Source organism: Procambarus clarkii, unplaced genomic scaffold (genome assembly GCF_040958095.1).
Source record: "Procambarus clarkii isolate CNS0578487 unplaced genomic scaffold, FALCON_Pclarkii_2.0 HiC_scaffold_1755, whole genome shotgun sequence".
Lineage (NCBI taxonomy): Eukaryota > Metazoa > Arthropoda > Malacostraca > Decapoda > Cambaridae > Procambarus > Procambarus clarkii.
In genome coordinates, this window is record NW_027190780.1 from 12,501 (window position 1) to 25,000 (window position 12,500).

Here is a 12,500-nt window from a genome sequence, read left to right on the forward strand (position 1 = left end):
ACTCAAAAGGCGGGCTAGGATCCGTCCCTGATCCGACACAGAGACAGAACGGAGAGACGACCCACTGTGGCAGGGTGAGGCGTCGAGAGAGTCCTGTGAGGCGGCTGAGGACAGGGAGGAAACGGAGAGACGACCCACCGAGGGCTCGGTGCGTCGTCGAGAGAGTGCTGTGAGGCGGCTGAGGACAGGGAGGAAACGGAGAGACGACCCACTGAGGGCTGGGTGCGTCGTCGAGAGAGTGCTGCGAGGCGGCTGGGGACAGGGAGGAAATTGAGAGACGACCTCACTGTGGCTCGGTGAAACCGTCGAGTAGATCTTTCAGGTGGCTGAGGGCAGGAAGGAAAAGCAGAGACGAGGACTTGGGGGGGTAGGGGGTGGGGTTGGGCTCTGGATGGGTGAGGGGAGGGGGGGTGTTAAGGTGGGTCGCCGAAAACGGAGATTCGAACTCAAAAGGCGGGCTAGGATCCGTCCCTGATCCGACACAGAGACAGAACGGAGAGACGACCCACTGTGGCAGGGTGAGGCGTCGAGAGAGTCCTGTGAGGCGGCTGAGGACAGGGAGGAAACGGAGAGACGACCCACCGAGGGCTCGGTGCGTCGTCGAGAGAGTGCTGTGAGGCGGCTGAGGACAGGGAGGAAACGGAGAGACGACCCACTGAGGGCTGGGTGCGTCGTCGAGAGAGTGCTGTGAGGCGGCTGGGGACAGGGAGGAAATTGAGAGACGACCTCACTGTGGCTCGGTGAAACCGTCGAGTAGATCTTTCAGGTGGCTGGGGGCAGGAAGGAAAAGCAGAGACGAGGACTTGGGGGGGTAGGGGGTGGGGTTGGGCTCTGGATGGGTGAGGGGAGGGTGGGTGTTAAGGTGGGTCGCCGAAAACGGAGATTCGAACTCAAAAGGCGGGCTAGGATCCGTCCCTGATCCGACACAGAGACAGAACGGAGAGACGACCCACTGTGGCAGGGTGAGGCGTCGAGAGAGTCCTGTGAGGCGGCTGAGGACAGGGAGGAAACGGAGAGACGACCCACCGAGGGCTCGGTGCGTCGTCGAGAGAGTGCTGTGAGGCGGCTGAGGACAGGGAGGAAACGGAGAGACGACCCACTGAGGGCTGGGTGCGTCGTCGAGAGAGTGCTGTGAGGCGTCTGGGGACAGGGAGGAAATTGAGAGACGACCTCACTGTGGCTCGGTGAAACCGTCGAGTAGATCTTTCAGGTGGCTGAGGGCAGGAAGGAAAAGCAGAGACGAGGACATGGGGGGTTAGGGGGTGGGGTTGGGCTCTGGATGGGTGAGGGGAGGGGGGGTGTTAAGGTGGGTCGCCGAAAACGGAGATTCGACCTCAAACGGCGGGCTAGGATCCGTCCCTGATCCGACACAGAGACGGAACGGAGAGACGACCCACTGTGGCAGGGTGTGGCGTCGAGAGAGTCCTGTGGGGCGGCTGAGGACAGGGAGGAAACGGAGAGACGACCCACCGAGGGCTCGGTGCGTCGTCGAGAGAGTGCTGTGAGGCGGCTGAGGACAGGGAGGAAACGGAGAGACGACCCACTGAGGGCTGGGTGCGTCGTCGAGAGAGTGCTGTGAGGCGGCTGGGGACAGGGAGGAAATTGAGAGACGACCTCACTGTGGCTCGGTGAAACCGTCGAGTAGATCTTTCAGGTGGCTGAGGGCAGGAAGGAAAAGCAGAGACGAGGACTTGGGGGGGTAGGGGGTGTGGTTGGGCTCTGGATGGGTGAGGGGAGGGGGGGTGTTAAGGTGGGTCGCCGAAAACGGAGATTCGAACTCAAAAGGCGGGCTAGGATCCGTCCCTGATCCGACACAGAGACAGAACGGAGAGACGACCCACTGTGGCAGGGTGAGGCGTCGAGAGAGTCCTGTGAGGCGGCTGAGGACAGGGAGGAAACGGAGAGACGACCCACCGAGGGCTCGGTGCGTCGTCGAGAGAGTGCTGTGAGGCGGCTGAGGACAGGGAGGAAACGGAGAGACGACCCACTGAGGGCTGGGTGCGTCGTCGAGAGAGTGCTGTGAGGCGGCTGGGGACAGGGAGGAAATTGAGAGACGACCTCACTGTGGCTCGGTGAAACCGTCGAGTAGATCTTTCAGGTGGCTGAGGGCAGGAAGGAAAAGCAGAGACGAGGACTTGGGGGGGTAGGGGGTGGGGTTGGGCTCTGGATGGGTGAGGGGAGGGGGGGTGTTAAGGTGGGTCGCCGAAAACGGAGATTCGAACTCAAAAGGCGGGCTAGGATCCGTCCCTGATCCGACACAGAGACAGAACGGAGAGACGACCCACTGTGGCAGGGTGAGGCGTCGAGAGAGTCCTGTGAGGCGGCTGAGGACAGGGAGGAAACGGAGAGACGACCCACCGAGGGCTCGGTGCGTCGTCGAGAGAGTGCTGTGAGGCGGCTGAGGACAGGGAGGAAACGGAGAGACGACCCACTGAGGGCTGGGTGCGTCGTCGAGAGAGTGCTGTGAGGCGGCTGGGGACAGGGAGGAAATTGAGAGACGACCTCACTGTGGCTCGGTGAAACCGTCGAGTAGATCTTTCAGGTGGCTGAGGGCAGGAAGGAAAAGCAGAGACGAGGACATGGGGGGGTAGGGGGTGGGGTTGGGCTCTGGATGGGTGAGGGGAGGGGGGGTGTTAAGGTGGGTCGCCGAAAACGGAGATTCGACCTCAAACGGCGGGCTAGGATCCGTCCCTGATCCGACACAGAGACAGAACGGAGAGACGACCCACTGTGGCAGGGTGAGGCGTCGAGAGAGTCCTGTGAGGCGGCTGAGGACAGGGAGGAAACGGAGAGACGACCCACCGAGGGCTCGGTGCGTCGTCGAGAGAGTGCTGTGAGGCGGCTGGGGACAGTGAGGAAATTCAGAGACGACCTCACTGTGGCTCGGTGAAACCGTCGAGTAGATCTTTCAGGTGGCTGAGGGCAGGAAGGAAAAGCAGAGGCGAGGACTTGGGGGGGTAGGGGGTGGGGTTGGGCTCTGGATGGGTGAGGAGAGGGGGGGTGTTAAGGTGGGTCGCCGAAAACGGAGATTCGAACTCAAAAGGCGGGCTAGGATCCGTCCATGGTGTGGCACCAAGAGAGAATGGCGAGACGACCCACTGTGGCTCGGTGTGGCGTCGAGAGAGTCCTGTTAGGCGGCTTAGGGCAGGGAGGAAACCGGAGATGGGGGGGAGGGAGGTGCAAACCTGGACTGTTAGGCGAGCGGCTTACTCCCGCCGTTTACCCGCTGGACCTCGTCCAGTCTCCGGCAATGCTCCGGCACAGAGAATGCCTGGCCTGGCGTGACGGCCTGCTCCTGCCCGGTGTGTGGCGGTCGCGCCAGCAGTGTTTCTCGTGTAGCATGCGAGCGTTGCCGGTGTCGTCGGGAGCCGGGATATGTTCTCGAACAAAGTTACCTGAGCGAGTGTGCCTTTCTCCCTGTCGTCAGCTCGGGTCTGGTCGAATTGGGCCGGTGGCGCCGAAGAAGTTACCACCGGAGACCAGGGTCCAGTGGCTAGAGCCGGGCCCAACGGCTATTGCCGAGTACCTTCCTCCGATGCAGGAAGAAGGTGTGTTCAGTCCCGCGGAAATCGTACGGCGGGTGCCGAATTTACCAGTGGCCAGCCGGGTCCAGGAGCTAGAGCCGGATTTGTCGGCTACTGCCGGGTAACCTACTTTGGATGCGGGTGCTGGGGTGGTCGGCCCCGCGGAAATCGGACGGCAGGCGCCGAAGATACCAGCGGCGAGCCGGGTCCCGGAGCTAGAGCCGAGCCCATCGGCTATTGTTGAGTAGCCGTCTTTGCCGGCAGAGCTGGCGTTTTCAGTCTCGTCGAAATCAGACGGCGGGCGCCGAAGTTAACAGCGGCTAGCCGGGCCCCAGAGCTAGAGCCGGACCCAGGGACTAAAGCCCAGCGGTGTGCTTCCGGTTGGGCGTTTGCGTTTTCAGTCTCGCGGAAATCGGACGGAGGGCGCCGAAGTTACGTTTTGCCAGCCGGGTCCAGTAGCTAGAGCCGGGCCCGGGGACTAGAGTCCCGCGTCGGCCTCCGACCCAAGTGCTTCTGTTTTCAATCTCGTCCAAATCGGACGAGGGGTACGGAAACGGCACAACTTAACCCGGGTCCAGGGGCTAGAGCCGGGCCCGGCGACTAGAGTCCCGCGTCGGCCTTCGGCCCAAGTGCTTCCGTTTTCAATCTCGTCCAAATCGGATGGAGGGTACCGAAACGGCGAAACGTAACCCTGACTCCCTTGCAAGTGCCTGGTCCGGTAACCCTATTGTCCTTCAAGGCTCTCAGACCTGAAAGGAATTGGGAGGCAAGTTCGGCATTCTGGCCGAAATCGAGCGCCGGAGTGTACCTTTTTCCAGAACTGGGACATGGTACATCAGGGGTTTTCGTGCTTAGACCACAGCACAGCGAGAGCTGGGCGACCATTTGAGCTCAATTTGCACGAAGTGACGACATCACCTTGACCCATTCGATATATATAGGGGAGACCTGGTGTCTGTGGCACCTTTCTCGTGGGTAACCTGCTGTCTTAGGGGACCATGCGAGGGAGACTACTGACAACTACCTGCGTCTTGGCGACATTCTAAGTCTCGTTGTTGCCAGAGGGAAGGAGCAAATGTTTTCCATTGTTTTGGTGCGTTGGCTACTTTCCCTTCCCCCATTCCACGGTGCTGGTTCTCGGTTCCGGTGCGGTAGCGAACTGTTTGCCGCAGACGTTTACCGGAGTAAATGGGGAACCAGCCTTTTACCTGTCGCGGGGTACATATGCCGAGGTATTTGGAGTCCGGTGTGTGAGTGACCGACCATTGCGTTCTGTTAGACATACGTAACATTAGGCGAAGGCGGCCCTCCTTGCACATGTCGTGTGGTTCCAGAGCCAGGCATCTCGGGTCCGGTGTGCGCGTGCGACCGATCTTGTTCATGTGTTAGACATACGTAACAGTGGGCGAAGACGGTCGGCGAAACTCGCGCATGTCGTGTGGTCCGAGATGGCCTTCCATGCACATTAGATATAGCTATATAAAGGGGGGAGACTCGGTGGCTGGCTGACAACTACCGGCGTCTTGGCGACATTGTGTCTCGTTGTCGCCAGAGAGAAGGAGCAAATGTATTCCATTGTTTTGGTACGTGGGCTCCTTTCTCTTCCCCCACTGTTAGGGCGCTGGTTCTCGGTTCCGGTGCGGTAGCGAACTGTTTGCCGCAGACGTATACCGGAGTAATTGGGGAACCAGACGGTGTTTTGCCTGTCGCGGGATTGGATCACAGGTTCTGGGTTCCGGTGCGGTTGCGAACTGCTTCTCGTTCACCGGCGCCAATGGGGAACCTGCCTGTCTGTCGCGGGGCAAATGCCACATAGGCTGAGGTATTTGGAGTCCGGTGTGTGAGTGACCGACCATTGCGTTCTGTTAGACATACGTAACATTAGGCGAAGGCGGCCCTCCTTGCACATGTCGTGTGGTTCCAGAGCCAGGCATCTCGGGTCCGGTGTGCGCGTGCGACCGATCTTGTTCATGTGTTAGACATACGTAACAGTGGGCGAAGACGGTCGGCGAAACTCGCGCATGTCGTGTGGTCCGAGATGGCCTTCCATGGACGTTAGATATAGCTATATAAAGGGGGAGACTCGGTGGCTGGCTGAACCTACTACCGGCGTCTTGGCGACATTGTGTCTCGTTGTCGCCAGAGAGAAGGAGCAAATGTATTCCATTGTTTTGGTGCGTGGGCTCCTTTCTCTTCCCCCACTGTTAGGGTGCTGGTTCTCGGTTCCGGTGCGGTAGCGAACTGTTTGCCGCAGACGTATACCGGAGTAATTGGGGAACCAGACGGTGTTTTGCCTGTCGCGGGATTGGATCACAGGTTCTGGGTTCCGGTGCGGTTGCGAACTGCTTCTCGTTCACCGGCGCCAATGGGGAACCTGCCTGTCTGTCGCGGGGCAAATGCCACATAGGCTGAGGTATTTGGAGTCCGGTGTGTGAGCGACCGACCATTGCGTCTTGTTAGACATACGTAACTTGCAGGCGAAGGCGGCCCTCCTCGCACATGTCGTGTGGTTCCAGAGCCCAGGCACCTCGGGGTCCGGTGTGCGCGTGCGACCGATCTTGTTCATGTGTTAGACATACGTAACAGTGGGCGAAGACGGTCGGCGAAACTCGCGCATGTCGTGTGGCTCGAGAATTGCCTTCAATTCCTCCCTGGAGTGAGTAGTTTGTTTCGGCAGCAGCTCTCTCTCCACACAACCCCCCATCATCCTCCTTCCCGCAAGAGCATGATCCCGATGCTCGATGCAAACTGAGAACTGTCACTGCACACGCTGCGGCATCTCGGGTCCGGTGCGCGAGGCGAACTTGCATTCTGCTAGACATACGTAGCATTAGGCGAGAGCGCCCGTAATCGCGCACGTCGTGAGGCTCGAGAGGCCTTCAAAGCAGCGCCTCTGTATTGTGTCACGACGATTCCTTCCGATCTCCGTGCGATCACTTCTCCAGCCTACGACTGCACATCGAGTCAGCTATCGATCGGTCTGTGTGCATGGGAACAGAGCACCAACCTTCTTCCATGTCATGGGAAGGCTGAACAAAAACACTGTGGCGTCGCCTCTCTCCACCAACGAGGAGGCGACAAACCACACGGCACCTCGGATGCATTTCCGACGGTTCCTTTCATATAAAAGGGGTGACGCCGAGGAAAATAAGACTCGCGTCCCTACCAAAACGAAAAAGACCACCACCACCACCTACTCACTTACTACTGCTCCTCCTCCTGTTTTTCCAGCTTGCCGTGTTGAATGACGACAATGACGAGCAGGAGTAATCTCGGCGGGGTAGTTATGATCGTTCGTCCACGCGGAGTAACTGCTCTCCTCCGCCTCTGTTCGTCTAACGTATCGACATAACGCCATACTGTCGGGCTGCTAGAGAGTCCATAGTGAGATTTAACTTGCAAAGCAGGATTAAAACGCAAAACCGAGGGGAGCGAGGGGTGTGTGTGTGTGTGTGTGTCTTGTGTACTATATATCAGTAGTACTGTTGAGCTACCTGGTTGATCCTGCCAGTAGTCATATGCTTGTCTCAAAGATTAAGCCATGCATGTGTAAGTACAAGCCGAGTTAAGGCGAAACCGCGAATGGCTCATTAAATCAGCTATGTTTCATTGGATCTGTAAACCCACTTACTTGGATAACTGTGGTAATTCTAGAGCTAATACATGCATCACGTCTCTGACCGCAAGGGAAGAGCGCTTTTATTAGTTCAAAACTGGTCGGGCCTCGGTCCGTTAACCCACCCGTGGTGAATCTGAATAACTTTTTGCTGAGCGCACGGTCTCCGCACCGGCGCCGCATCCTTCAAGTGTCTGCCTTATCAGCTTTCGATTGTAGGTTATGCGCCTACAATGGCTATAACGGGTAACGGGGAATCAGGGTTCGATTCCGGAGAGGGAGCCTGAGAAACGGCTACCACATCTAAGGAAGGCAGCAGGCACGCAAATTACCCACTCCCGGCACGGGGAGGTAGTGACGAAAAATAACGATGCGAGACTCATCCGAGGCCTCGCAATCGGAATGAGTACACTTTAAATCCTTTAACGAGGATCTATTGGAGGGCAAGTCTGGTGCCAGCAGCCGCGGTAATTCCAGCTCCAATAGCGTATATTAAAGTTGTTGCGGTTAAAAAGCTCGTAGTTGGATCTCAGTTCCGGACTGACGGTACACCGCCTGGTGCTTACTGTCACGCTCCGAACAGCTAACTAGCCCCGCCGGCTCGCACGGGGTGCTCTTCATCGAGTGTCCCGAGTGGCCGGCACGTTTACTTTGAAAAAATTAGAGTGCTCAGAGCAGGCTACTTTAATGGCCTGAATGTCTATGCATGGAATAATGGAATAGGACCTCGGTTCTATTTTGTTGGTTTTCGGAACCTGAGGTAATGACTAATAGGAACAGGCGGGGGCATTCGTACTGCGACGCTAGAGGTGAAATTCTTGGACCGTCGCAAGACGAACTACTGCGAAAGCATTTGCCAAGGATGTTTTCATTAATCAAGAACGAAAGTTAGAGGTTCGAAGGCGATCAGATACCGCCCTAGTTCTAACCATAAACGATGCCAACTAGCGATCCGCCGGCGTTATTCCCATGACCCGGCGGGCAGCTTCCGGGAAACCAAAGTCTTTGGGTTCCGGGGGAAGTATGGTTGCAAAGCTGAAACTTAAAGGAATTGACGGAAGGGCACCACCAGGAGTGGAGCCTGCGGCTTAATTTGACTCAACACGGGGAACCTCACCAGGCCCAGACACCGGAAGGATTGACAGATTGAGAGCTCTTTCTCGATTCGGTGGGTGGTGGTGCATGGCCGTTCTTAGTTGGTGGAGCGATTTGTCTGGTTAATTCCGATAACGAACGAGACTCTGGCCTATTAACTAGTCGACGGATCTCCAGCAATTGGTGTCCAGTTCGCAACTTCTTCTTAGAGGGATTAGCGGCAATTCTAGCCGCACGAGATTGAGCAATAACAGGTCTGTGATGCCCTTAGATGTTCTGGGCCGCACGCGCGCTACACTGAAGAGATCAACGTGTTCTCCCCCTCCGAGAGGAGCGGGTAACCCGTTCAATCCCCTTCATGATAGGGATTGGGGCTTGCAATTGTTTCCCATGAACGAGGAATTCCCAGTAAGTGCAAGTCATCAGCTTGCGCTGATTACGTCCCTGCCCTTTGTACACACCGCCCGTCGCTACTACCGATTGAATGATTTAGTGAGGCCTTCGGACTGGCGCTCTTGGATGTTCTACCCCTCGCGTCTCGGCGCAAGGGGTTCTCGCCTCGAGCTGACGGAAAGATGTCCAAACTTGATCATTTAGAGGAAGTAAAAGTCGTAACAAGGTTTCCGTAGGTGAACCTGCGGAAGGATCATTACAGTTTGTGACGCGAGAGCTGCAACCATCGGCTCGTCGTCGTCGTTCGAGTATTCTTCAATGCGAAGAAGGCAAGGGTAGCCTTGGGAGCCGCACCCAATTGCCGTGGGAAAGGAGAAAGCGGATAAACGGCGGGGAGATCAACACCCACTGTGAGACAATAACAGGTCTGTGATGTCGGACTGACATGACATGTCAGTCAGTCCGACCGGCGCAGGTCACAGTCCTAGCGCCGTATACTGCTTTAGAGTCATCTGTTGGGGCTCGCGACACCCGTCACCGACATCTTTCTTCCTTGTCCCCGGTCGCTCAGTGGCTTCCGGCACCCACACCATAGAGAGAAAGCAGCAGGCGAAGACGCTACTGCTCCTCTCGTTGACAGGGCCGGCGCCTGCTACTCTGGCGGCGTCTAGTGCTGGGTTTTCCTTGACACGCTTCCCAGTGGGCCCCTCCCTCCCCGCCTTCACTCTACTGTAAACGTAAATGTACGTGTGCGGCAGAGGAGGAAAAAGGGGAGAGAGAAAAAAAGCATTTTATGTGTCTTCTAACCAAAGTCGGGCTCTTACCAGCCCTATCAAACCCCCCATACATTACGTCCTCCTATGATGGAGTGATAGACGGCCGACAGGCCTTAATAAAAACATATACAACTCTTAACGGTGGATCACTTGGCTCGTGGGTCGATGAAGACCGCAGCTAACTGCGTGTCGGTATGTGAATCGCAAGAATACCAGATACATCGACAAGTCGAACGCACATTGCGGCGGCAGTCCTGATATGTGTACTGTCGCCACTCCTGCGCGAGGGTCGGAATAACATCCATCGGGCGAGTAGCTGTTGCGGCCTCCATATTCTGCTCTTTGGCAGGCTCAACGATGCGCTTTGGCCTGCTCTGGGGAACGACGCCCGCCACTGCCCCCCGAATGAGAAGGCAGGAGGCAAACCGGGAGTCCCCCTAATATTTGACAAACGAGCCCCTAGCACACCTCATCATGCTGTGAAAGAAAGACGCTTTTCGTCCTATTTCTGCAACAGAGGCCTGCCGCCCTTTGAGTGAGAAAACACTCGACGTCTGCTGCGGATCCGATTGTCCCACAGACGTGCAGCAAGCAAAGCCGCCAGTTTCCACCCCTCCGTGGACTGGACGGCACAACACAAGGGTATGGCTAGAGGACCGGGTCGGAAGCGACATGCCATGCGTCGCCGTCCAGAGGTAGTAGTGTGCCAGGGAAATTGAACGCTTGAGGAACCTCCCGCCTATCACACACACTCTCTACGGACCGACTCAACCGGATTTCATTTACTTTGGCCTAGCAGAATTCGAGAGAGAGAAGAAATGGTGCCAATAACGCTCATGAACGAGTAAATTACACCAGTACACAGGTGCATGTATGAGAGAGAGGCGTGTGCGCACAGAAGTAGTGCTATACTACTACTGTTGTTATTATTATTGTTACAATTTCGTTGGCATGTGTGCACCCTAGTGGTAGCCGCTGCCACAGTTGTGGGGCCTATAAGCAACGCTTGCTGAAACCGAAGTGACGGCGTGTCTGGCGCAAGCCGTCAGACGGCCAAATTCGGATTTTCAGTGCGTTGGCTGGGGGACAGTAACAGCCGTGGCATCATCAGCAGCAGCCGCTGTGTTTGTTGCTGGTGTGGTGCGAGGGAGCGACCGCCTGTCGTCATGACGGAGGAGGTGCTGCTCCCGTGCTGTGCTTTGCCCCTCAGCAAAAGGCGTAGCCAGAGTGCTCGCCGACGGGTGGCGTCCTTGATTGATCAAATCAAAATGTGTGTGACTGTGTGTGTGTGTTTTTGCGCCGAGACCGCCCCTCGAGCGATGATCGATGATCAAATAAAATTTTAAACCACCAGCGCACGAAAAAAAAAACCCACCGTCGACCTCGTGTCGGGAGAGACCTACCCGCCAAATTTAAGCATATTAATAAGCGGAGGAAAAGAAACCAACAGGGATTCCCTTAGTAAGGGCGACTGAACGGGGAAGAGCCCAGCGCATAACCTCGTGTCTTAACCGGCACGAGGGGTGTTGCGTTTCGGAGGGTCCGGCACGCCGTCCCATACCGCCTAAGTCAAGCTTGAAAGCGGCCACTACCCATGGAGGGTGACAGGCCCGTGTGGCGGCGCCCGCGAGGGCATAGATGGGGCGGTCGGAAAGGGCCTCTCTGTAGAGTCGGGTTGCTTAATAATGCAGCCCAAAGCAGGTGGTAAACTCCATCTAAGGCTAAATATGACCACGAGACCGATAGAGGACAAGTACCGTGAGGGAAAGTTGAAAAGAACTTTGAAGAGAGAGTTCAAGAGTACGTGAAACCGTTAAGAGCCAAACGGGTGGAACCTCGAAGGTCGAACTGGGGGATTCAGCTCGTCGGCTGTCGGCTGGGTGGGGACGTAACAAAGCGACCCAGGAATACTTGGGCGTGCCTCCACCCACGCCGGCGTCGGCGGGCGTATTTCGCCTCACAGTAGGTCGCCGCGACCCGTTGCTTTTGGGGACGTCGAAGGCCCGGACGGATTGGTACCCTACCGGCTGGGGATGCGGCTTCGGCTTCTCCTCTTGTCCGGTGGGCGAAACCGCCGGTGTCCTGGCTGCCCTGCGACGGTCGTAGAGACGAGCCCCTCCCATTCGTGGGGGGCGGCTCTCGCGGCGTGCAAAAGGTCGGTGATCCACCCGACCCGTCTTGAAACACGGACCAAGGAGTCTAACATGTGTGCGAGTCAGTGGGCGCACTAAACCCAGAGGCGTAATGAAAGTGACACGGGTTCGGCTGTCGCCTCGTGTGGCAGCCGGACTCAGGGCCGATCCCTCACCGGTTGCCCTCGCCTCTCTCCCGCGTCTCGGTAAGCCGGGTGAGCTATTTTCCCCGGCCGCTGCTGCGGGGCTCGGGGGGAGGCGGGGTGCGATGGTGTCCGTAAAAAAGAGCCTGCTGTTGCAGGGGGGCGCAGGCCCGGGACTTGCCAGGACGCCGCGAGACTGTCACTTTGCTGTGAGGCTCTAGGGTCGATCAGCGGGTCATGCGTGCAGTCGGCAAGTACCATGAGCAGACATGTTGGGACCCGAAAGATGGTGAACTATGCCTGGCCAGGATGAAGCCAGAGGAAACTCTGGTGGAGGTCCGTAGCGATTCTGACGTGCAAATCGATCGTCGGAGCTGGGTATAGGGGCGAAAGACTAATCGAACCATCTAGTAGCTGGTTCCCTCCGAAGTTTCCCTCAGGATAGCTGGAACTCGTGGGATGAATTTCATCCGGTAAAGCGAATGATTAGAGGCCTTGGGGACGAAACGTCCTCAACCTATTCTCAAACTTTAAATGGGTGAGATGCCGAGCTTGCTTGAACGCTGAAGCTTCGGCGACTAATCTGAGTATCTAGTGGGCCATTTTTGGTAAGCAGAACTGGCGCTGTGGGATGAACCAAACGTCGAGTTAAGGGGCCTAAATGAATGCTCATTCAGATCCCATCGAAAGGCGTTGGTTGCTATAGACAGCAGGACGGTGGCCATGGAAGTCGGAATCCGCTAAGGAGTGTGTAACAACTCACCTGCCGAAGCAACTAGCCCTTAAAATGGTATGGCGCTCAAGCATTCTCCCGATACTCG

General features: G+C 57.0%; 2 non-coding genes and 1 pseudogene across 2 annotated transcripts; all 3 read left to right on the forward strand.

The window, feature by feature from the left end:
- The first annotated feature begins 7,015 nt into the window (after positions 1–7,015).
- On the forward strand, positions 7,016–8,887 carry LOC138362397 (small subunit ribosomal RNA). Its single transcript, XR_011227627.1, has one exon. It is a non-coding gene; the product is annotated as a small subunit ribosomal RNA (ribosomal RNA).
- A 647-nt stretch (positions 8,888–9,534) lies between these two features.
- On the forward strand, positions 9,535–9,696 carry LOC138362396 (5.8S ribosomal RNA). The gene has a single exon (XR_011227625.1). It is a non-coding gene; the product is annotated as a 5.8S ribosomal RNA (ribosomal RNA).
- Positions 9,697–10,782: 1,086 nt separating this feature from the next.
- The window catches only part of LOC138362395 (large subunit ribosomal RNA), a pseudogene marked incomplete at its 3' end in the record, with an annotated part of 3,629 nt that continues 1,911 nt past the window's right edge, over positions 10,783–12,500 (forward strand).